The sequence below is a fragment of the Triticum urartu genome, chromosome 6A (assembly GCF_056163025.1).
Source record: "Triticum urartu cultivar PI428250 chromosome 6A, HENAU_Tu73, whole genome shotgun sequence".
Taxonomy (NCBI): domain Eukaryota; kingdom Viridiplantae; phylum Streptophyta; class Magnoliopsida; order Poales; family Poaceae; genus Triticum; species Triticum urartu.
Window position 1 is genome coordinate 308,403,524 of NC_141878.1, and position 24,437 is coordinate 308,427,960.

A 24,437-nucleotide genomic window follows, 5' to 3' on the forward strand; every position below is an offset into this window, starting at 1 on the left:
CCTTAGGACACCCTTGTTTGTGAGCTCACCCGGTGCAGAGTATATGGCTAGCCGATGGTGCGACCGGTTACCCTTAACCATTGGCAGCCATGTTTTCCCCTCAGACCTAATAATTTTGGAATCCCAAGGATTGGATGTGATATTGGGAATGGATTGGCTATCGAAGTATGGAGGAAACATTGATTGCGCTAGCAAGTCAATTCTCCTCACTACCCCGGAGGGAAAAATGATTAAGTATGTATCCAGGCATGTACCAAGGAGGACCCAAGTAAATTCCCTCACTGGAGTTGTTCAGGAGGAAGTGCCTGTAGTGAAGGATTACTCGGACATATTTCCAGAAGAATTACCAGGCATGCCGCTGGATCGAGACATTGAGTTTTTGATAGAGCTATTGCCAGGCACTGAACCAATTTCAAAGAAACCATACCGGATGCCCGCAAATGATCTGGAGGAGATCAAGAAGCAGATTAAGGAGTTGTTGGAGAAAGGTTACATTAGATGAAGTTCGTCACTACGGGGAGCCCCAGTGCTCTTGGTTGAGAAGAAGGATAAGTCTCTGAGAATGGTTGTTGATTGTCGGGCATTGAATGAAGTAACGATCAAGAACAAGTACCCACTGCCGATGATCAATGATTTGTTTGACCAGCTCCAAGGAGCTAAAGTCTTTCCCAAGATCGATCTTCGATAAGGATACCACTAGTTGAAGATTCGAGAAAAGGATATACCAAAAACAGCTTTCACCACAAGGTACGGGCTGTATGAGTATACGGTTATGTCATTTGGATTGACTAACGCCCCTGCCAATTTCATGAGTATGATGAATAAGGTGTTCATGGAGTTCTTGGATAAGTTCGTTGTGGTGTTCATTGATGATATTTTGGTGTACTAGAAGAATGAAGAGGAGCACAAGGAAAATTTGCGTTTAGTTCTCGAGAAGCTCAGGGAACATCAGCTATACGCTAAATTCAGCAAATGTGAATTTTGGTTGAAGGAAGTTGGACTCCTTGGACATGTTATATCAGGAGAAGGTATAGCAGTAGACCCCACCAAGGTTAAGTCAGTCACTGAATGGTTGGCACCCACCTTAGTTGGAGAGATCCACAATTTTCTTGGACTCGCGGGATATTACCGGAGATTCATTGAGAATTTTTCTAAGATTGCGAAGCCCATGACGACGTTGTTGAAGAAGGACACCAAGTTCCATTGGACTGAAGAATGTGAAGAAAGTTTCCAGGAGTTGAAGAAACATCTAACCACAGCCCCAGTGTTGATTCTGCCAGATAAACGCAAGGATTTCCAAGTGTATTGCGACGCCTCTTGCTTAGGATTTGGAGGAGTACTAATGCAGGACGGAAGAGTTGTTTCATATTCCTCACGACAACTTCGACCGCATGAGTTGAATTACGCCACACATGATTTAGAGTTAGCAGCTGTAGTGCATGCACTCAAGACCTGGAGACACTTTCTTATTGGAAATCATTGTGAAGTGTACACGGATCATAAGAGTTTGAAGTAGATTTTCACACAGAAGGAGCTGAACCTCAGGCAGAGGAGATGCTTGGAGCTCATAAAAGATTATGATATGAAGTTGCATTATCATCCAGGCAAGGCCTATGTCGTAGCAGACACTTTGAGCCGGAAGAGTTATATAAATACCCTCGTAAGCGGGGAATTGCCAAAGGAGTTAGCAGAGGATCTCAGGGAACTTTGTTTGGAGATTGTTCCTAGAGGTTTTGTTGCCACGATGGAAGTTCAGTCGACATTATTGGGAAAGATTCGAGAAGCACAGAAGGATGACAAAGAAATTGCTGAAATAAAGGAGAAAATGAGCAAAGGAAAAGCCAAAGGTTTTCGTGAATATGAGCACGACACCTTGTGGTTTGAGGACCGTGTTTATGTTCCCAAAAATGCCAAGATCAGGAAGTTGATACTACAGGAATCTCATGACTCGCCATAGTCGATACACCACGGAAACACAAAGATGTATTTGGATTTGAAGGAGCGTTTCTGGTGGACTGGAATGAAGAAGGACATTGCCGAGTATGTAGCCATATGTGATGTATGTCAGAGAGTGAAGGTAGAACATCAGAAGCCAGCAGGATCACTTCAGCCTATGCCGATACCCGAATGGAAGTGGGATAAGCTTGGCATGGATTTTATCACCGGATTACCCAGGACCCGGTCGGGATATGATTCTATCTGGGTAGTAGTGGATCGCTTGACCAAAGTAGCTCACTTTATCCCAGTGAAAACCACCTATACCAGTGCGAAGTTGGCCAAGATATATATGACCAGGATCGTATGTCTGCACGGAGTTCCGAGGACCATCGTATCAGATAGAGGAACACAGTTTACTTCAAAGCTATGGCACCAGCTGCACCAGACTTTGGGAACTAGGCTAGAGTTTAGGACAACCTTTCATCCGCAGAATGATGGACAGACCGAGAGAGTCAATTAGATTCTGGAGGACATGTTGAGAGCTTGTGCGCTAGATTATGGATCTAGTTGGGATGATAATTTGCCTTACGCGGAGTTCTCATACAACAACAGCTACCAGGCCAGTTTGAAGATTGCACCGTTCGAAGCCCTGTATGGATGAAGATGCCGAACACCATTGATGTGGGATGAAGTTGGAGACCGCCAGTTGTTCGGACCAGATTTGATCAAGGAGTTCGAAGAGAAGGTTAAACTGATTCGAGATAGACTGAAGGTAGCTTAGTCCAGACAGAACAGCTATGCATACTCAAAACGCATGGAGGTAGTCTATGAAATCGGAGACAGAGCATATCTTTGTGTGTCACCGCTCCAAGGAGTTAAGCGATTTGGAGTCAAGGGAAAGTTAGCCCCGAGATTTGTAGGACCGTACTGTGTTTTGGAACACATGGGAGAGGTTGCCTACAAGTTGGAGTTACCCGAGGGACTGTCAGGAGTTCATGATGTGTTTCACATTTCCTAGATGAAGAAGTGCCATGCAGAGATGGCCGATATCCCTCTGAGAGATACAGTGCCCCTGGAAGCAATTCAGTTGGACAGTGATCTGACCTATGAGGAGAAACCAGTCAAGATTCTCGAGTTTGCCAGCCGAGTTACACGCAACAAGGTTATCAAGTTTTGCAAAGTTCAGTGGAGCCACCATACCGAGGATGAAGCTACCTGGGAATGAGAGGACAATTTACGCAAAGACCACCCTCACCTATTTTCTAGCTAACCAGAATCTCGAGGGCGAGATTCAACTTAAGGGGGGGTAGGTTTGTAACATCCCAAATTTTCAATTTGGAATGTTATACATAGATCATTCATGCATATCATATTTTACTGCATTTTTGCTTTGCGATCCTCGAAATTCTAAGCAACTCAAGGACCCACGGAGAGAGTTGGGATTTCATGTTTTTCATATTTGAATTTTATCAAATATCGAAACAATGATCACTTTGGTTTTAATTATTTTTCTCTCTGAAAAAATATTTCATATTAAAATATATGAGAGGAGACAATATGAATTTTCCAAAATAAAGGGAATATTGGAGGAAAAATATTAAAAATCAAATAAATATTTCTTTTGGGCTTTTGTTGCTATATTATTTGAATTATGAAAAATTATGCGTTTTTCAAAATTGCATTAGAGGCCCAAATAAATGTTCACTTTGTCCGGAATATTATTAGAGGACCGTGAAGTTTTATTTCAGGATTTTTGGACTCCGTTTAGTATTTCTTTTATTCGTTTTTCCGCATCAGGATATTTTTTAAAAAATGCACCGACCTAACTGGGTCGTGCCCGAGCCGGAGTCCTCCAGCCGGGGCTTTATAAGCTGCCAGCCCAGCCGCCGCCCCAAACCCTAGTGTCGCGCGCAGCCGCCGCCGCCTCGCGCCGTTGCCGTCACCGCCCCGCCGTCCTGCCGCCGAGGTAGCCACCGCCGCCGTCCGGTTTTTCTCGGGAAAAACCGCCGATTTTTTTCGAAACCCTAGATCTAGATTTTTTTAGATCGGTTTTTCTTCGGTTTAGTTAAATAACGGACGTTTGTGCATATGTTCGTCTTAACAAACACTGTTCATCAGTTAACCGCATACAGCGAATATTCATTCGTTAGCCTGTTCATCTCGTCTTATTTTCTAGGGCTTTTCCACGATTATTTTCGATCGTGATTTCTGCCCTGATCTTCGATTTAGTTTATCTTTTCGCTCGGTTATCCAAATCGGGTGAAACAAGCGCCTAGATCTTCGTCTCGAAGCCCTCTTTCTGTTTAACCAACTTGAACAAGATTTTGGTACTGTAAAATTTGACTTCAGTCTAGATTAGTAAACGGATCTTGTTTCTTTCGTAGTTTGAGTTTCGTCGCTCCGTTTGATTTGATTCTTTTTGCAAATCAAATCTCTTCAGTTGAGTTTTCAGATTCGATCTTCTTATTTGAGTTTTACCTATGCATCTTTGCTTGATTTCTTATGTATGCTATTGTTTATTGTGATAGAATTCCCGGAGTGCGAAGCGTGCTACTACGAGTCTCTAGGATTTGCAGAACATCAGCAAGGCAAGTAACACTTTGATCATACTTCTCATACCCAGTTTTTATGCATTAGTTTCAACCCTCAAACATTGCATGACTAGGATCTCTTAACATGTGGGTTTTGGGAAGTAGATGATGAGGTAGAACATGTTACCCTTTTTATTATCAAACCCTTGGGAGTTACTTCTACGTTATGCTTAAATTGCCATGCTATGCTCATAGATGTGGATCGGGTTTGAGTGTATTCATGATAGTGAGTGTTTAATTTATGGTTCAACTTAAGGTGGCAACTTTAATACACATCTGGGTGGATTGTTGGTTTGGGCAGCTGGGGATATACCAGTGTTGTCCTAAGAGATCCCAGGGTTATACCGTGTGATCCTCCTATGGTCCGCCACCCAGGCTCAAAGGGATCATAAGATTTTTCATACTAGAAACTTCCGTGTGCAGCCACAAGCTATTATGGGCTCTAGCATAGTTGAGTAGGTTGCATGACCTCTTCCAGTGGTAGGCTAGCAGATGTAGGGGATGTAGGTTGGTACTGTCTACCCAGGGTTAGAGTTAGTGCTTCTGAAAGACTGTGTCTCGGTCATCCGTTTCTCAAACACCATGTAGTGCGAGAAATCCAATGGAGGAGATCGAGTCTTGTGGGGAAAAGTGCACAAACCTCTGCAGAGTGTACAAACTAATCATGATTAGCCGTGCCCTCGGTTATGGACATCTTGAGTATCTGGTACTTGAATTATTGATTTGATCTCATCACTCTAAATTAATCTATTGGGTTGATAATTATTTTTAATTGGGATTGAGATGGGGGTACCATTCTCAATGTTTCAACTACCATGATAATTAAATAAAATATATTCCTTTATAGTAGGGAAAAATTGGCTTTTCGCAAAAACATCGTAACCATAGAGCCTCCACCAGCCAAATATGCATATAGTGATAGCCATTATCTGTTCATTGCTCTACTGTGTTACATTGCCAACATATTCCATGTGCTGACCCGTTTCGGGCTGCAACATATCATGTTGCAGACTTTTCAGACGACGAGGAATGTGCCATAGGTCGTTTGTCGTGCACTCAGCTATGCCGTTGGAGTTGATGGACTCACTTTATCTTGCAAGCCTTCCGCTATTATCTTATTTAGATGGTCTTAAGCCATATTTATTGTGATAAGTTCTCTTTTGAGACATTCGATATAATAAGTGTGTGATTGCTACTCTATTATAAATCCTTCGAGTACTGTGTGTTTCAGCATTACCGATCCACGGATGACACTGAACACAGAGACTTGACCATCTGAGGTTGGGTTGCTACACTTGTCGGAGACTCCCAAGTGACACCTAACCAATCTAGGAGAGACACCACTCTCCAAAAGGTAATAGATGGTGTGTTGACGATGAACTCCTTGCTCTTGTGCTTCAAATGATAGTATCCCCAACACTCAAATCTCTCTCACGGATTTGGACTTTGTGGAAAGATTATTTGAGTGGAAAGCAACTTGCGGAAGGCTAGAGATCAAGATTCATATGGTTGGAATGGAATATCTTGGTCTCAACACATGAGTAGGTGGTTCTCTCTCAGAAAATGAATGCTGGAAGTGTAGGCACATTCTGATGGCTCTCTCCTCTAATGAAGGAAGGGTGGAGGGGTATATATAGCCTCCACACAAAATCTAACCGTTACACACAAATCACCAAACTCGGTGGGACTGAATCATGAAACCCGGCCAGACCGATTTAGTTCAAAATGTGAACGTTAGGATTTTCGATGGGACCGACATGTCAACTCGGTGTGACCGATGTCGTTATGGTTAGGACACAACGTAATCTCGGTGAGACCGATTACACAAACTCGGTGGGACCGATTTTGGTAATAAGCTAACCAAAGAGTTGGTCAGACAAACTAGGTGGGACCGATTGCTTATCTCGGTGGGACCGAAATAATTGCAACAGGCAACAGAGAGTTCGCAAGCCCATCTCGGTGAGACCGGGATCCCGTCGGTGAGACTGAATTGATTAGGCTTTCTGGCAGTGGCTATGTCAAGTGAACTCGGTGGCACCGGATAGATTAAATCGGTGGGGCTGAGTTAGACTTTTTGTTTGGAACATATGTGGATATGAGAAAGTGGTTGAGGGCTTTGGAGCATATCACTAAGCATTTTTAGCAAGCAAGCCATTAAGCAACACCTCACCCCATTTTAATAGTATTGGCTTTACTATGGACTCAATGTGATCTTGGAACACTAAAATGAAAATGTAGAGTCTTGAGCTTTTGAGCTTTTGCCAATCTTCTATCCTTAGCATCTAGAAGGGGTTCCACATCCTCTTGTCCACGCCACTGAAGGAAATATGCCCTAGAGGCAATAATAAATTTATTATTTATTTCCTTATATCATGATAAATGTTTATTATTCATGCTAGAATTGTATTAACCGGAAACTTAGTACATGTGTGAATACATAGACAAACAAAGTGTTACTAGTATGCCTCTACTTGACTAGCTCGTTGAATCAAAGATGGTTAAGTTTCCTAGCCATAGACAAAAGTTGTCATTTTATTAATGGGATCACATCATTAGGGAATGATGTGATTGACTTGACCCATCCGTTAGCTTAGCACGATGATCGTTTAGTTTGTTGCTATTGCTTTCTTCATGACTTATACATGTTCCTATGACTATGAGATTATGCAACTCCCGAATATCGGAGGAACACTTTGTGTGCTACCAAATGTCACAACGTAACTGGGTGATTATAAAGGTGCTCTACAGGTGTATTCGATGGTACTTGTTGAGTTGGCATAGATCAAGATTAGGATTTTTCACTCCGATTGTCGGAGAGGTATCTCTGGGCCCTCTCGGCAATGCACATCACTATAAGCCTTGCAAGCAATGTAACTAATGAGTTAGTTGCGAGATGTTTCATCATGGAACGAGTAAAGAGACTTGCCGGTAATGAGATTGAACTAGGTATTGAGATACCAACGATCGAATCTCGGGCAAGTAACATACCGATGACAAAAGGAACAACATATGTTGTTATGCGATTTGATCGATAAAGATCTTCGTAGAATATGTAGGAACCAATATGAGCATGTTGGTTCCGGTATTGGTTATTAACCGGAGACGAGTCTCGGTCATGTCTACATAGTGCTCGAACCCGTAGGGTCCGCACGCTTAACATTCGGTGATGATCGATATTATGAGTTTATTTGTTTTGATGTGCCGAAGGTAGTTTGGAGTCCCAGATGAGTTCGGGGACATGAAGAGGAGTCTCGAAATGGTCGAGACGTAAAGATCGATATATTGGACGACTATATTCGGACATCGGAAAGGTTCCGAGTGATTTGGGTATTTTTCGGAGTACCAGAGAGTTACGGGAATTCGCTGGGGAGTATATGGGCCTTATTGGGCTTTAGGGGAAAGAGAGAGAGGAGGCTGCGCGCCCCCAAGGCCTAGTCCGAATTTGACTAGGCGGAGGGGCGGCGCCCCCTCCTTCCTTCTCTTCTCTTTTCCCTTTCCTTCTCTCCTACTCCTACTACATGGAAGGGGAGGGGGAATCCTGCTCCCGGTGGGAGTAGGACTTCCCAGGGCACGCCATAGGAGGGCCGGCCCTCCCCCTCCTCCATTCCTTTATATACATGGCCAGGGGACACCCCATATATACACAAGTTGATTGTTCCAAGCCGTGTGTGGTGCCCCCCTCCACCATATTCCACCTCGGTCATATCGTAGCGGTGCTTAGGTGAAGCCCTGCGTCGGTAACATCATCATCACCGTCATCACGCCGTCGTGCTGACAGAACTCTCCCTCGAAGCTCTACTGGATCGTGGGTTTGTGGGACGTCACCGAGCTGAACGTGTGCATATGACAGAGATGCCGTACGTTCGGTACTAGGATCGGTCGATCGTGAAGACGTACGACTACATCAACCGCGTTGTCATAACGCTTCTACTTTCGGTCTACGAGGGTACGTGGACGACACTCTCCCCTCTCGTTTCTATGCATCACCATGATCTTGTGTGTGCGTAGGAATTTTTTTGAAATTACTGCGTTCCCCAACAGTGGCATCTGAGCCAGGTCTATGCGTAGATGTTATATGCACGAGTAGAACACAAGTGAGTTGTGGGCGATACATGTCATACTGCTTACCAACATGTCATACTTTGGTTCGGCGGTATTTTCGGATGAAGCAGCCCGGACCTACATTACGCGTGCGCTTACGCGAGACTGGTTCTACTGACGTGCTTCGCACACAGGTGGCTGGCGGGTGTCAGTTTCTCCAACTTTAGTTGAACCGAGTGTGACTATGCCCGGTCCTTATTGAAGGTTAAAACATCACTAACTTGACGAATGTAGTGCCCTCGATGCGGCTATATCTCCCACGTGTCGAAGCACGACTTAGAGGCATAACCGCATTGAAAGCAATGTCGCAAGTGAGGTAATCTTCACACAACCCATGTAATACATAAGGGAAAGAGATACATAGCTGGCTTACAATCGCCACTTCACACAATTACATGAATAAAGCATTACATCATCCAGACACAATCAAGGTTCGACTATGGAACCAAAATAAAAGAAGACTACCCCAAATGCTACACAGATCCCCGATCGTCCCGATTGGGCTCCACTACTGATCAACTAGATCGAAACAAGACAAAGGACAAGATCTTCATCGAGCTCCTCCTTGAGCTTGGTTGCGTCATCTGCACGGTATCCTCGGCACCTGCAAGCTGGTTTTGAAGTATCTGTGAGTCACGGGGACTTAGCAATCTTACACCCTCGCGATCAAGACTATTTAAGCTTATCGGTATGTAAAAGGTATGAGGTGGAGCTACAGCAAGCGACTAGCATATATAGTGGCTAACATACGCAAAAGAGAGCGAGAAGAGAAGGCAAAGCACGGTCGAGAAACTATGATCAAGAAGTGATCCTAGAACAACCTACGTCAAACATGACTCCAACACCGTGTTCACTTCCCGGACCCCGCCGAGAAGAGACCATCACGGTAACACACGCGGTTGATGTATTTTAATTTAGATCAACTTCAGGTTTTCTACAACCGGACATTAACAAATTCCCATCTGCCCATAACCGCGGGCACGGCTTTCGAAAGTTCAAATCCCTGCAGGGGTGTCCCAACTTAGCCCATCACAAGCTCTCACGGTCAACGAAGGATATTCCTTCTCCCAAGACATTCCGATCAGACTCGGCATCCAGGTTACAAGACATCCTCGACAATGGTAAAACAAGTCCAGCAACACCGCCCGAATGTGCCGACAAATCTCGATAGGAGCTGCACATATCTCGTTCTCAGGGCACACTCAGATGAGCAATCCGTACAACTAAAACCAGCCCTCGAGTTTCCCCGAGGTGGCGCTGCAAGGGGCTCTAGTTTGGACCAACACTCGGAGGAGCACTGGCCCGGGGGGTTTAAAATAATGATGACCCTTGAGTCTGCAGAACCCAAGAGAAAGAAAAAGGCTAGGTGGCGAATGGTAAAACCAAGGTTGGGCATTTCTGGAGGAGTTTTATTCAAGGTGAACTGTCAAGGGGTTCCCTTTATAACCCAACCGCGTAAGGAACGCAAAATCCCGGAACATAACACCGATATGACGGAAACTAGGGCGGCAAGAGTGGAACAAAACACCAGGCATAAGGCCGAGCCTTCCACCCTTTACCAAGTATATAGATGCATTAATTAAATAAGATATATTGTGATATCCCAACAAATATCCATGTTCCAACATGGAACAAACTTCATCTTCACCTGCAACTAACAACGCTATAAGAGGGGCTGAGCAAAGCGGTAACATAGCCAAACAACGGTTTGCTAGGACAAGCTGGGTTAGAGGCTTGGCTTAACAAAATGGGAGGCATGATAAGCAAGTGGTAGGTATCGCAGCATAGGCATAGCAAAAGAGCGAGCAACTAGCAAGCAAAGATAGAAGTAATTTCGAGGGTATGGTCATCTTGCCTGAGATCCCGCAAGGAAGAAGAACGAGTCCATGAAGATGGCAAACGGACGTAGTCGAACGGATCCTCACAAACACGACGTTATTGGAACCAACCCGAAGAAGCACACCGGAAAGAAGCAAACAACATAGTAAACAACCACGACATAAGCATGGAATGAAGCATGGCATGGCAAAGTGCACAAGCAAACCTACAAATTAAGTGGAGCTCAATATGCAACTCCGTTGCGTATTGATGAAACACCACGTGACTTATTTAATTCTCTCTCGTTTATGTACCCAACAATATTAAATGTTGATTAACATGGCAAGGGGTGAAGCACAACAAAACTACCTATATAGGCAAGTTTAAATGAGGCCGGAAATAACGAACAACAACTCCAGAAAATCCTCATATGCATAAATTAGGTTTGGTACTGTTCTGCCCTAAACACAATTTTAGGTTTGTTAAACATGCAAAGTGAGTACACCATGTTAAACTAGGCATTTTTCTACCCCATTTATATATAAAGATTATTAGGTTTGGAGCTACGGTTATTTAGTTATGAAATAAATCATTTTAACATGGCAATAGGCAAAGTATATGCAAACATCATTTTAAACATGGATGAAAATGACATATTATGAAACTAGATGAAAAACTAAGCATATTTCATGTATAAATTGTTTTAATCCGATACACGGTTATTAAGATATTAAATGCATGAAGTTTAGGGGTCTGCAAAACTGGCACTCTCTGGGAAATAGCTAAATCGCAGCATAGGAAAAAAAAGACAACACGGGCCGCATCTGACTGGGCCAACAGTGCACAGGAGGACTGGGGGTTTTCTCACCATGGGCCGTGGCCCCAATACTGTGGAGAGGCGGCCAAGCAGGGCACGGGCGACTGGGCCTGAACGAGGCAAGAGTCAGGCCGTACGCAGGCTGGGCCTTGGCGCTGGCGGGTCAACGCGAGCGGGATGAGGCGCGCTACTGCTGTTTGCTTCTGAAGAACAGAAACAGCAGCACGTCCATGGTGATGCAGGCGATGACGGCAGGGGGGTCCTGACGACGGTCTCGGCGGAATCCGACGGGAACGGGCGGATCGAGTCATGCGGCGTTGGTTCCGGGCAAAGGCGGCGGCAGACGGAGCTCGGGCGCGGGGCACAGCCATCCATGGCGGCGGTCCTGCTCGAACAGAGAGGCACAAGCGATGGAGAGGTGAGAAAAAAGAAAGAGCGCGAGGCGAAGGGAGAGGGAAGCGGCCGCAGGGCTCACCGGAGCACCAACGGGCGGCAAGGACGAAGCAGGGGACCCGAGGTCGCAGGTGATCCAGGCGGCGCAGTACTACAGGTCGGAGTGGCTCGATGGCGGGATGCCAACAGGGAGGCGCACGGTACGGCCTGGTGGTCGAGGTCGCTCGGAGCGGGGTCGCCGGAGGGCGCGGCCTACGGAGTCGGGACAGGAGGCGGACGAGGATGCGGCAGCAGCGGGCTTGAAGACGATGACAGGGAGGCAGCAGCTTGAAGGCCCTGGCGGGGTTGGTCTCAGGAGGGGTTCATCTCCCTGTGCTTGACGAAGACGGCACGGAGGCCCTCGAGCGGAGGAGCCTGTGGGTGTGAGGAGGGAGGCATCGGGAAGAGGAGGAGCATGGCGAAGTCGAGACAGTGGCGGGGACGAGCAGAGGAGGCGCCCATGGCGTGCTCAGGAAGAAGCAGAGAGGGCGGGTGATCTCTACTGGCTCTCGAGAAGAACAAGAGGAGGCGCGGAAGCTTGGCTCCGTGGAGGTGCTCAAGCAGAGGATCCAGGGGCGCGATTCCATTTGAGCTCGAGCGGCGCTCGGGGTTGGCCGCAGCTTGCTGGGGATTTGGGCAGTGCGGAAATCACGGGAGGTGGTCGGACGCTGCGGTTAGAGGGGGGTGGATCTGAGAAGGATGGTGGTTGGCTAGGTGGGGAAAACGAGGAGGAAGAAGATTGCGGCGGCGGCGATGGGATGGAAGGGACAGACTTCCTAAAACCTAGGGTTAGACTATTTATATAGGTTAGGTTAGGGGCTACTCGGTCCCTCTGATCGGAATCGGACGGACGCGAAAAAAATCTTAGGGAGTCCAAATAGGAAAAAGGAGATGTTTTATAGACATTTGGGGATGATCCGGACACAACGGTAACGCCTGTCCGGGTCGGGTCCGGGACAACTTTTCGGACGCGCGTGCGAGGGGGTTTGATGCACTGAGCAGAGAGGGTCTCGGACCGTGCGATCGCATCGGACAACTCCGGAAGCGGAGAGGGGAAGGAGGATGGACTAGGTGGGCTGTGGCGAGACTGCGAGGGGGGGAAGAGAGAGAGGGCCCAGCATCTGTTTCCGGAGACCGAAAACGTCCGACGTTAGACCGACTATATTGCCGCTATAGTTATCCGTTGGGGCGTCAAACGGACTCCGAATAAGATGAAACTTGGCAGGCAGCCTACCTACACTATAATAAGACCGCACGCCAACTCTCATCCCATTCTGAGAACATTTTTCGGCCACTTATAAAATAATATTTCGGACGTGCCGCGGGCGCGTGCAAGTGTGGTTGGGCTCAGAACGGATAACGGAGAGAATTGGGGGAACCCGGACGAATGCAAGTTTTGAAAACATGATGATGCAATGCACATGATGACATGGCAAGATGCAACACACAAGCAAAAGACATGGCAACGACGGCGAATAACTAGAAGACACCTGGCGCATCGGTCTCGGGGCGTCACAACACTCCACCACTACGAGAGGATCTCGTCCCGAGATCTAGAATGGCACCGGAGGGACAACGGAAGAGAAAGAGGAGAGGTAAAGCTAAGTTGCTTGTTTTGACAAACGAGTGAAACCAAAGAACCATGCAAAGGTTGAGCAAAATGAAAGAAAGAAAGCAACGGAGAAGAACAAAGTTGAAAGCACTCCGTTAAGAAAGAGGAATAAGAAAGAACCGATTCGGGTAGCACTTCGGTTGAAAAGAGATGAAGACTTGATAAAATGAAAGAGCTTGATCAAAAGGACACTACACACCAGTTAAATGGATAAACCAAGAAAAGAACACGATCCTGACAAAACGAAAACATGGGTTGAAGAGAGCAACATCACAAAGCCTCCAGAACAAAAGTAAGAATGGAATGGGATGAACGAAGGGAAACAAGATCTCGAGGGAGCACGCTTACAACAAATGCTAGAACAGAGTTGTTGGAAAACCAACAACGAAAAGAATAAGCTTGATATGGTCTTATGGAATACATCTCAAATTATGAGGTGACAACCTGCCACTCACGGGGAAAAGAATTGGATTGATAAGAACAAGGAGACAAGAAACTTATTTCGCCGGGAGGATAATGAAGAACTTGGATCATTTATAAGGACCATAAATAGCAACAATCCTTGGGGAAAGCTTCAGGTGAAATATAACCCAAGAATACTTCAATAAAGAGATTGATGGATTTAAGATATCTCATTCTTGATAACTTGTCAATCATGAAACACGAAGAAAAAATTATCGAAAATGACATAACACCACCACAAAAGATAAGATAGAAAGAATTGCACTCCGGATTGCAATATGAAGAATGCTTGAGCTCCTTGGAAAAGAATCTCGATGAACACTTCGAGAAGGAAATAAATCCTTGATGAACTATCATGTAGAACCTCCATGAAGAACTCCGGTAACAAAAGAATAACAAAAATAAAGAGAAGTCGGAAACACAAGGTGAAACCTTGTAATGATTTAGATGGATCTCCGTGATAATTAGAGCTTGGAACTCCGGGAAAGAAATGATAATGCATCTCGAACCGAGAATGTGAAATGAAGAACCACTCCGAAAAGCAGGAAAAGAATAAACTCGATGAAACAAGAATAAGAATTACATTATGCTTATCCTTTATCAATTAAATTGATGGCAAACAATGGATTTGGCACACTACTTATTCTCATGGAAAGGATGAAGATAGATATGGTGCAAACTTAATGGACCACCGGTAGGATTGAAACAACGAATGAATTGATATGATGAAGAAGGAAGAGAACTCTTCAGCAAACCACTGTAAGAATTGAAAAAGAACGAATAAAACATGAAGAAACACCGGGAAGGATTAGCAAATAAACGAAAATGCTTGAGAGAATTTAGATCCCTGAGAACGAAGAGATTACGAGCTGATTAGAGAATCCTTGATTTAAGCTCCGGTATGATTTAGAGTAAGAGAGCTGAAAGCTGAGAATGAAAAACCTGAAATGATGGACTTCGGATAATCAAACTGAGAAGACTCTTGAATTGCTCCGGATAGGTGAAAAGAATTCCCACAATCGCAAACAATTATGAGAGGATGGTATCAAGCTAGAACCATTAATCTTGAAGAGAATGGAGCAAGATATGGAGGAGAACTCTTCTTCGGTCTTCAAATGCAGAGAATGATGATGAGAAACACCACCATGAATTGTTGAGATACTCCGGGATGAAAATTAGAAAGGTTGAACCAATGATGAAAAGAATTTGGAAGATCTTAGAGAAGGACATTTGACTGATGGATATTCATTCTTATGTCAAACTTTATAAGATTTGAGAAAAACTCCGGAAAGATTAGAAGAGTCAGGTAAGATCCTGGAAAAAAGACCTGTGGGTTAGGGCCCACTCGAAAGAACCACTGTTGAAAAGATTTAAAGGGAGAGATTGCACCGGTGGAATTAAATGGCTAGAATGAGATAACAATCTCGAAAGAGCTTGAAAGGATTACGAAAGCAGAGTGGAAACATGAATCTTCTGAGATTTCTTGAGCACTTCGGAACAAATGAATAGCGAAGAGTGGATGGTTATGAGGTGCACCGGTATGATAAAACTTCTGAAATGAGGAAAGGATATGATCAACATCAAAAGCTTGAATTGAATCCACCGGAGAAGAAAGAAAACCGAGAATGATGAGCTTGAAGCTCCATTAGAATCTTCATGAGAATCGCCGGATAAGAACATTGACGGAAAAGGAGTAGAGAGGCTTCACACGAATAAGATGGATACTTGATGAAGAAATATGAATCCTTGAAGAAAAGGGGTGGGTGGGCGGGAAAACAAAAGCAACTTGGAGACGGATGAAACAAACAACGTTGAGCAAAAACTGATAATTGATCTTGCGGATGTCGAAATGATCGGATCCACTTGAAGAGATACACACTGATTGAAAAGGATTGACATGATAGTCTCGATGATCGAAAAGGATTAGTATTCACATCGGAGTATGAGAACACCGTTTAGGAAAGGTATGGAATCAACACTTGACATTGAAGCAACTCGAATACCACAAGTGAAAACAAAAACAAAGGATTGGCTTGCAAAATAAGCCGGAACAAACATATGATAGAGATTTTGTCCGAAGTTTTTGTGGTGGGGCCTACACGGGCTCGATTGTACAACACCATCATGTACAAGGCAGTGCACATGACATACGAAGCGTCCCCAAGTCGGCATAGCCAAGGAGTCTTTAAGACACAACGAGACCACTGTAAAACCAACCGTGAATAGGCAGACCACTAGACGTCGAACCCCAATTTCATATCATACATCTGTCGAAAAGATATCCTAAGAGCTACTTGAATTCCCACTTATAAACTCCCGAAATTTTCCGGTTATGCAATCAGGTGTTGGGGATACAGGGGAAGCGTAATATCTCACCAAAAACTAGCAAATCCTACATCCAGCTGTATCCATCCCTCAACACATAACCAAGAAATCTTCGGAAATCATTTACCTCAACCTTTGAAAAGCATCCGTTATACGAGTTATGGCAATACTCCCGAACTCCCGCCCCAGTACTGGGTGGCGTTGAGGTTATCTCACCAGCAACTGCATTAAAGAGATTTTCGATGTCGGCGAAACTAATCTTAGGTATTCTAGAACAGCAACAATAAAATTGTGACGACAACACCTCGAAGCTCAACTCCCCGGGACACTGCCACAACCCCTAAATGTCATGAGGCACCAAGAACAATGTTCTCGTCACAAATCCATCGGAACGATTCCAAGATACCCGTGTGATCCTAAAAAAAATTAGTGCAATTTGAGAAGAGAAGAGTCAAAACTCTACGTCAGGATGCCTCACCAGAGCGATGAAGGGACTGAGGAGTAAAAAGAATTCCTAACTCTCCGATATATATAATCCTAAATGACTCAAAACATTTCTAGACTCAATAACGCCAGCGATTCGATCAAGCAGGGGGCTCCTAAGGTCGGGGAGGGCTCTGATACCAACTTGTAACGCCCTCGATGCGGCTATATCTCCCACGTGTCGAAGCACGACTTAGAGGCATAACCGCATTGAAAGCAATGTCGCAAGTGAGGTAATCTTCACACAACCCATGTAATACATAAGGGAAAGAGATACATAGCTGGCTTACAATCGCCACTTCACACAATTACATGAATAAAGCATTACATCATCCAGACACAATCAAGGTTCGACTACGGAACCAAAATAAAAGAAGACTACCCCAAATGCTACACAGATCCCTGATCGTCCCGATTGGGCTCCACTACTGATCGACTAGATCGAAACAAGACAAAGGACAAGATCTTCATCGAGCTCCTCCTTGAGCTTGGTTGCGTCATCTGCACGGTATCCTCGGCACCTGCAAGCTGGTTTTGAAGTATCTGTGAGTCACGGGGACTTAGCAATCTTACACCCTCGCGATCAAGACTATTTAAGCTTATCGGTATGTAAAAGGTATGAGGTGGAGCTACAGCAAGCGACTAGCATATATAGTGGCTAACATACGCAAAAGAGAGCGAGAAGAGAAGGCAAAGCACGGTCGAGAAACTATGATCAAGAAGTGATCCTAGAACAACCTACGTCAAACATGACTCCAACACCGTGTTCACTTCCCGGACCCCGCCAAGAAGAGACCATCACGGTAACACACGCGGTTGATGTATTTTAATTTAGATCAACTTCAGGTTTTCTACAACCAGACATTAACAAATTCCCATCTTCCCATAACCGCGGGCACGGCTTTCGAAAGTTCAAATCCCTGCAGGGGTGTCCCAACTTAGCCCATCACAAGCTCTCACGATCAACGAAGGATATTCCTTCTCCCAAGACATTCCGATCAGACTCGGCATCCAGGTTACAAGACATCCTCGACAATGGTAAAACAAGTCCAGCAACACCGCCCGAATGTGCCGACAAATCTCGATAGGAGCTGCACATATCTCGTTCTCAGGGCACACTCAGATGAGCAATCCGTACAACTAAAACCAGCCCTCGAGTTTCCCCGAGGTGGCGCTGCAAGGGGCTCTAGTTTGGACCAACACTCGGAGGAGCACTGGCCCGGGGGGTTTAAAATAATGATGACCCTTGAGTCTTCAGAACCCAAGAGAAAGAAAAAGGCTAGGTGGCGAATGGTAAAACCAAGGTTGGGCATTTCTGGAGGAGTTTTATTCAAGGTGAACTGTCAAGGGGTTCCCTTTATAACCCAACCGCGTAAGGAACGCAAAATCCCGGAACATAACACCGATATGACGGAAACTAGGGCGGCAAGAGTGGAACAAAACACCAGGCATAAGGCCGAGCCTTCCACCCTTTACCAAGTATATAGATGCATTAATTAAATAAGATATATTGTGATATCCCAACAAATATCCATGTTCCAACATGGAACAAACTTCATCTTCACCTGCAACTAACAACGCTATAAGAGGGGCTGAGCAAAGCGGTAACATAGCCAAACAACGGTTTGCTAGGACAAGCTGGGTTAGAGGCTTGGCTTAACAAAATGGGAGGCATGATAAGCAAGTGGTAGGTATCGCAGCATAGGCATAGCAAAAGAGCGAGCAACTAGCAAGCAAAGATAGAAGTAATTTCGAGGGTATGGTCATCTTGCCTGAGATCCCGCAAGGAAGAAGAACGAGTCCATGAAGATGGCAAACGGACGTAGTCGAACGGATCCTCACAAACACGACGTTATTGGAACCAACCCGAAGAAGCACACCGGAAAGAAGCAAACAACATAGTAAACAACCATGACGTAAGCATGGCATGATGCACAACCAAGTATGATGCATGTCCGGTTTAATGAAGCATGGCATGGAAAAGTGCACAAGCAAACCTACAAATTAAGTGGAGCTCAATATGCAACTCCGTTGCGTATTGACGAAACACCACGTGACTTATTTAATTCTCTCTCATTTATGTACCCAATAATATTAAATGTTGATTAACATGGCAAGGGGTGAAGCACAACAAAACTACCTATATAGGCAAGTTTAAATGAGGTCGGAAACAATGAACAACAACTCTAGAAAATCTTCATATGCATAAATTAGGTTTGGTACTGTTCTGCCCTAAACACAATTTTAGGTTTGTTAAACATGCAAAGTGAGTACATCATGTTAAACTAGGCATTTTTCTACCCCATTTATATATAAAGATTATTTGGTTTGGAGCTACGGTTATTTAGTTATGAAATAAATCATTTTAACATGGCAATAGGCAAAGTATATGCAAACATCATTTTAAACATTTTAAACATGGATGAAAATGACATATTATGAAACTAGATGAAAAACTAAGCATATTTCATATATAAGTTGTTTTAATCCGATGCATGGTTATTAAGATATTAAATGCATGAAGTTTAGGGGCCGTTCTGCAAAACTGGCACTCTCTGGGAAATAGCTAAATCGCAGCATAGGAAAAAAAGACAACACAGGCCGCATTTGACTGGGCCAACAGTGCACAGGAGGACTTGGGGGTTTCTCACCATGGGCCGCGGCCCCGATACTGTGGAGAGGCGGCCTGGCAGGGCACGGGCGACTGGGCCTGAACGAGGCAAGATTCAGGCCGTACGCAGGCTGGGCCTTGGCACTGGCGGGTCAACGCGAGCGGGACGAGGCGCACTGCTGTTGTTTTCTTCTGAAGAACAGAAACAGCAGCACGTCGATGGTGATGCAGGAGACGACGGTAGGGGGTCCCAGCGACAGTCTCGGCAGAATCCGGCGGGAACGGGCGGATCGAGTCATGCGGCGTTGGTTCCGGGCAAAGGCAGTGGCAGACGGAGCTCGGGCGCGGGGCACAGCCATCCATGGCGGCGGTCCTTCTCGAACAGAGAGGCACAAGCGATGGAGAGGTGAGAAAAAAGAAAGAGCGCGAGGCGAAGGGAGAGGGAAGCAGCGGCAGGGCTCACCGGAGCACCAACGGGCGGCGAGGACGAAGCAGGGGACCCAAGGTCGCAGGTGATCTGGGCGGCGCAGTACTGCAGGTCGGAGTGGCTCGATGGCGGGATGCCAACAGGGAGGCGCACGGGACGGCCTGGTGGTCAAGGTCGCTCGGACCGGGGTCGCCGGAGGGCGCGGCCTATGGAGTCGGGACAGGAGGCGGACGAGGACGCGGCAGCAGCGGGCTTGAAGACGATGACGGGGAGGTAGCAGCTTGAAGGCCCTGGCGGGGTTGGTCTCGGGAGGGGTTCATCTCCCTGTGCTTGACGAAGACGGCACGGAGGCCCTCGAGCGGAGGAGCCTGTGGGTGCGAGGAGGGAGGCATCGGGCAGAGGAGGAGCATGGCGAAGTCGAGACAGTGGCGGGGACGAGCAGAGGAGGCGCCCATGGCGTGCTCAAGAAGAAGCAGAGAAGGCGGGTGAGCTCTGCTGGCTCTCGAGAAGAACAAGAGGAGTCGCGGAAGCTTGCCTCCGTGGAGGTGCTCAAGCAAAGGATCCAGGGGCACGATTCCATTTGAGCTCGAGCGGCACTCGGGGTTGGCCGCAACTTGCTGGGGATTTGGGCGGTGCGGAAATCACGGGAGGTGGTCGGATGCTGCGGTTAGAGGGGGGTGGATCTGAGAAGGATGGTGGTTGGCTAGGTGGGGAAAACGAGGAGGAAGAAGATTGCAGCAGCGGTGATGGGATGGAAGGGACAGACTTCCTAAAACCTAGGGTTAGACTATTTATATAGGTTAGGTTAGGGGCTACTCGGTCCCTCTGATCGGAATCGGACGGACGCGAAAAAAATCTTAGGGAGTCCAAATAGGAAAAAGGAGATGTTTTGTAGACGTTTGGGGATGATCCGGACACAACGGTAACGCCTGTCTGGGTCGGGTCCGGGACCACTTTTCGGACGTGCGCGTGAGGGGGTTTGATGCACTGAGGAGAGAGGGTCTCGGACCGTGCGATCGCATCGGACAACTCCGGAAGCGAAGAGGGGAAGGAGGATGGACTAGGTGGGCTGTGGCGAGACTGCGAGGGGGGAAGAGAGAGAGAGGGCCCGGCATCTGTTCCCGGAGACCGAAAATGTCCGACGTTAGACCGGCTATATTGCCGCTATAGTTATCCGTTGGGGCGTCAAACGGACTCCGAATGCGATGAAACTTGGCAGGCAGCCTACCTACACTATAATAAGACCGCACGCCAACTCTTATCCCATTCTGAGAACATTTTCCGGCCACTTATAAAATAATATTTCGGACGTGCCGCGGGCGCGTGCAAGTGTGGTTGGGCTCAGAACGGACAACAGAGAGAACTGGGGGAACCCGGACGAATGCAAGTTTTGAAAGCATGATGATGCAATGCACATGATGACATGGCAAGATGTAACACGCAAGCAAAAGACATGGCAACGACAGCGAATAACTGGAAGACACCTGGCGCATCGGTCTCGGGGCGTCACAATGAACTATCGTTGTGGTTTTGATGCGTAGGTAAGAACAGTTCTTGCTCAGCCCGTAGCAGCCACGTAAAGCTTGCAACAACAAAGTAGAGGACGTCTAACTTGTTTTTGCAGGGCTTGTTGTGAAGTGATATGGTCAAGACGTGATGAGATATAAGTTGTTGTATGAGATGATCATGTTTTGTTGAAGTTATCGGCAACTGGCAGAAGCCTTATGGTTGTCTCTTTATTGCATAAGATGCAAGCGCCAAACAATTGCTTTACTTTATCGCTATGCGATAGCAATAGTTGCAAGAGCAATAGTTGGCGAGACAACCATGTGACGACACATTGATAGAGATCAAGATGATGGAGATCATGGTGTCATGCCGGTGACGATAGAGATCATGACGGTATCTTGGAGATGGAGATCAAAGGCACAAGATGATGATGGCCATATCATGTCACATATTTTGATTACATGTGATGTTTATCCTTTATGCATCTTATTTTGCTTAGTTCGGCGGTAGCTTTATAAGATGATCTCTCACTAAATTTCAAGGTACAATTGTTCTCCCTGAGTATGCACCGTTGCCAAAGTTCATCGTGCCGAGACACCACATGATGATTGGGTGTGATAAGCTCTACATTCACATACAATGGGTGCAAGCCAGTTTTGCACATGCAGAAATACTCGGGTTAAACTTGACGAGCCTAGCATATGCAGATATGGCCTCGGAACACTGGAGACTGAAAGGTCGAGCGTGAATCATATAGTAGATATGATCAACATAGTGGTGTTCACCATTTAAAACTACTCCATCTCACGTGATGATCGGACATAGTTTAGTTGATTTGGATCGCATGATCATTTAGATGACTAAAGGGATGTCTATCTAAGTGGGAGTTCTTAACTAATATGATTAATTGAACTTCAATTTATTATGAACTTAGTCCTGATAGTATTTGCATAACTATGTTGTAGATCAATAGTTTGCAATGTAGCTCCCCATTTATTTTTGATATGTTCCTAGAGAAAAACTATGTTGAAAGATGATAGTAGCAATGATGCAGACTAGGTCCGTGATTTGAGGATTATCCTCATTGCTGCACAGAAGAATTATGTCCTTGATGCACCGCTAGGTGACGGACCCATTGCCGGAGCAAATACAGACATTGTGAACATTTGGTAAAGCTCGGTATGATGACTACATGATAGTTTAGTGCACCATGCTTTACAGCTTAGAACCGGGACTTCAAAAACGTTTTGAATGCCACAGAGCATATAAGATGTTCTAAGAGTTGAATTGGTATTTCATACTCATGCTTGTGTCGAGAGGTAGAAAACCTTCGACAATACTTTGCCTACAAGACGGAGGAGAATAGCTCAACTAGTGAGCATGTGCTCAGATTGTCTGGGTACTACAATCGCTTGAATGAAGTGGGAGTTAATCTTCCAGATAAGATAGTGATTGAGAGAGTTCTCTAGTCACTATCGCCAAGTTACTGGAACTTCGTGATGTACTATAATATTCAAGGGATAACAAAAGTAATTCCCAAGCTCTTCGCGATGCTAAAATCGGCGAAGGTAGAAATCAAGAAATAACATCAAGTGTTGATGGTTAACAAGACCACTAGTTTCAAGAAAAGGGCAAAGGGAAAGAAAGAGGAACTTCAAAGAAGAATAGCAAGCAAGTTGCCACTCCCATGAAGAAGCCCAAAGCTTGACCCAAGTCTGAACCTGAGTGGTTCTACTGCAAAGGAAATGGTCACTAAAAGTGGAACTGCCCTAGATACTTGGCGGATAATAAGGATGGCAAAGTGAACAAAGGTATATATGATATACATGTTATTGATGTGTACTTTACTCATGTTTATAGAAAACCCCTCGGTATTTGATACTGGTTCAGTTGCTAAAAGTAGTAACTCGAAACGGGAGTTGCAAAATAAACAAAGACTAGTTGAGGGCGAGGTGATGATGTGTGTTGAAAGTAATTCCAAGGTTGATAAGATCACCATCTCACACTCCCTTTACCTTCAGGATTAGTGTTGAACCTACAATAAATGTTATTTGGTGTGTGCGTTGAGCATAATATGATTGGATCATGTTTATTGCAATACGGTTATTCATATAAGTGAAAGAATAATTGTTATTCTGTTTACATGAATAAAACCTTCTGTGGTCATACACCCAAGGTGAATGGTTTATTGAATCTCGATCGTAGTGATACACATATTTATAATATTGAAGCCAAAAGATGCAAAGTTAATGACGATAGTGCAACTTATTTGTGGCACTGCCGTTTAGGTCATATTGGTGTAAAGCGTGTGAAGAAATTCCATGCTGATGGGCTTTTGGAATCACTTGATGTTTGCGAACCATGCCTCATGGGCAAGATGACTAAGACTCTGTTCTCCGGAGCAATGGAGCGAGCAACTGACTTATTGGAAATAATACATACTGATGTATGCGGTCCGATGAGTATTGAGATTCACGATGGGTACTGTTATTTTCTGACCTTCACAGATGGTTTGAGCAGATATGGGTATATCTACTTGATGAAACATAAGTCTGAAACATTTGAGAAGTTCAAAGAATTTTAGAGTGAAGTGGAAAATCATGGTAACAAGAAAATAAAGTTTCTACGATCTGATCGTGGAGGAGAATATTTGAGTTACGATTTTGGTCTTCATTTGAAACAATGCGGAATAGTTTCATAGCTCACGCCACCTGGAACACCACATCGTAATGGTGTGTCCGGACGTTATAATCGCACTTTACTAGATATGGTGCGATCTATGATGTCTCTTACTGATTTACCGCTATCGTTTTGGGGTTATGCATTAGAGACAGCTGCATTCACGTTAAATAGGGCACCATCTAAATCCGTTGAGATGACACCGTATGAACTATGGTTCGACAAGAAACCAAAGCTGTCATTTCTTAAAGTTTGGGGTTACGATGCTGATGTGAAAAAGGTTCAACCTAATAAGCTCGAACCCAAATCAGAGAAATGTGTCTTCATAGAATACCCAAAGGAAACTGTTGGGTACACCTTCTATCACAGATCCAAAGGCAAGATCTTTGTTGCTAAAAGTGGATCCTTTCTAGAGAAGGAGTTTCTCTCGAAAGAAGTGAGTGGGAGGAATGTAGAACTTGATAAGGTAATTGTACTTTCTCCCAAATTGGAAAGTAGTTCATCACAGAAATCAGTTCTAGTGAATCCTACACCAATTAGTGAGGAAGCTAATGATGATGATCATGAAACTTCAGATCAAGTTGGTACCAAACCTCGTAGGACAACCAGAGTATGGTCCGCACCAGAGTGGT